The sequence below is a fragment of the Mandrillus leucophaeus genome, unplaced genomic scaffold (assembly GCF_000951045.1).
Source record: "Mandrillus leucophaeus isolate KB7577 unplaced genomic scaffold, Mleu.le_1.0 Scaffold139, whole genome shotgun sequence".
NCBI lineage: Eukaryota > Metazoa > Chordata > Mammalia > Primates > Cercopithecidae > Mandrillus > Mandrillus leucophaeus.
In genome coordinates this window covers 2,406,604-2,409,272 of record NW_012101354.1, presented here as the reverse complement: position 1 = coordinate 2,409,272, position 2,669 = coordinate 2,406,604, and positions in this window count along the sequence as shown.

Genomic DNA, 2,669 nt, shown 5'->3' with positions numbered 1-2,669 from the left:
TACACATTTTTTTTTTTTTTTTTAGACAGCATTTCACTCCCGTCACCCAGGCTGGAGTGTAATGGCTTGATCTTGGCTCACTGCAACCTCTGCCTCCCAGGCTCAAGTGATTCTCCTGCCTCAGCCTCCCAGGTAGCTGGGACTACAGTCGTACACCACTGGACCTGGCTAATTTTTGTATTTTTTGTAGAGATGGGGTTTCACCATGTTGCCCAGGCTGGTCTCAAACTCCTAGGTTCTAGTGATCTGCCTGCCTCGGCCTCCCAAAGTGCTGTGATTACAGGCGTGAGCCACGCCCAGCCTAGATACCTGATCCTTGCTTCTTCCCATTCAGCCATGACTAGCATGTGTTTAATCCCTTCTGGCTGTCTCTATGATTAAATGCCACGACCCTACTCCCAGCTACCATCATGACTCTTCTGGATTACTACAACAGCTATTTGACTATCGGCTTACCTTAGTGTTGTCTGGCTTCAATCTATTCACGCTTTGGCCAGTGATTGTTCTAAAATGCAACCCTGATCTTTTCACTTTCCTGCTTAAACTGACCATTGGTTCCCATTGCTTTCAAAACAAAATCTAAACCACTTTAAACCACTTAGCATGGCATTTAAGACTCTTCATGATTGAACCCTGCTTTTCTCTCTACCCATTTTTCCCCTCAAATGCACATCTGGATCACAGCACATGCTGTTTTCTCTCCTCCCTAGTCCACCGGCTCTCAGTTGGAATTTTTTTTTCTCTTTTTGAGACAGGATCTTACTCTGTTGGTTAGGTTGGAGTGCAGTACTATGATCATGGCTCACTGCAGCCTTGACCTCCTGGGCTCCTGTGATTCTCCCACCTCAGCCTCCCCAAGTAGCTGGGACTATAGGCGCATGCCAACACACACAGCTAATTTTCATATTTTTTGTAGAGATGAGGTTTTGCTATTTTACCCAAGCTGGTCTTGAACTCCTGGGCTTAAGTGATCCACCCACCTCCGTCTCCCAAAGTGTTGCGATTACAGATGTGAGCCACCACACTTGACCCTGGAATGTTTTCTAACATGCCTTCCTTGATCCCTTTACCAACTTTGTATTATCTTTTTAATGTCTTAAGTTTAATGTCTTTATAAGTTTACTTCTATATAATAACACAGCTTCTTTCTTTTTTCTTTTTTTTTTGAGATGGAGTCTTGCTCTGTTGCCGAGGCTGGAGATCTCAGCCCACTGCAGCCTCCGCCTCCCAGGTTCCAGCAGTTATTCTGCCTCAGCCTCCCAGGTAGCTGGGATTACAGGCATGTGCCACCAGGCCCGGCTAATATTTGTATTTTTAGTAGAGACAGGGTTTTACCATGTTGACCAGACTGGTCTCAAACTCCTAACCTCAGGTGATCCTCGCACCTCAGCCTCCCAAAGTGCTGGGATTACAGGCATGAGCCACCATGCCTGGCCTTTTTTACCACTGTATTCCCAGTGCCTTGTATAATGCCCAACATTTAAATGCTCAGTAAATATCTATTGAAGGAATCTATGACAACAGATATGATCTACTGAGTCTTAATATGTGCCAGGCCCTGTCCTAAATATGTTTTGTTTTATTGTGATAAAATATACATACACGAAATTTCCATTTTAATAATTTTAAGTCTGCAATTCAGTATCATTAAGTAAATATTGTATAATTATCACCACTGTTTCCAAAACTTTTCATCACCCAAAACAGGAACTCTATACCCATTAGGCGTTAACTCCCCACTCACCTCTCTCCAGCCCCTGATGGCCTCTATTCTACTTTCTGTTTCTATTTGGCTATTCTGGTTACTTCATGAAAGTGGAATCATACAATATTTGCCCTTTTTGTCTAGCTTATTTCACTTAGCATATGATGTTCAACGTTCATCTGTGTTGTAGCATGTATCAGTACTTCATTTGTTTTTATGGCTGAATAATATTCCATTGTATGTATATACCATATTTTGTTTATCTACTCATCTGTTGATGGACACTTGGGTTGTGTCCATCATTTGGCTATTGTGAATAATGCTACTATAAACACAGGGGTACAGATATCTCTTTGAGACCTTGTTTGCATTTCTTTGGGGTATATACCCAGAAGTAGAATGGCTGGGTCATCTGAAAATTCTATTTTTAATTTTTTGAGGAACTACTATACTGTTTTACATAGCAGCTGCGCCATTTTATATTACTACCAATAGGGCACAAGGGTTCCAACTTGTTTCCTTCCTTCCTTCCTCCCTCTGGATCTTTCCTCCTTCCTTTTCTGTCACCCAGGCTGGAGTGCGGTGGCATGATCACAGTTCACTGCCACCTTGATCTCTCAGGCTCAAGCTATACACCCGCCTCGGCCTCCCAAAGTGCTGGGATTATAAGCATGAGCCACTGCACCTGACCTCTTTTATTTTATTTTATTTTATTTTTATTTTTATAGTAGCCATCCTACTGGATGTGAAGTGGTATTTCCTTGTGGTTTTACTTTGCATTTCCCTAATAACTCAGGCTGTGGAGCATCTTTCCATGTGCTTATTTGCCATTTTTTGTCTTCTTTGAATATACATATATTCAAGTGTTTTGCCTGTTTTTGAATTAGGCTGTTTTGACCAGGCACGATGGCTTACCCCTGTAATCCCAGCAGTTTGGGAGGCTGAGGCTGGCAGATCACTTGAG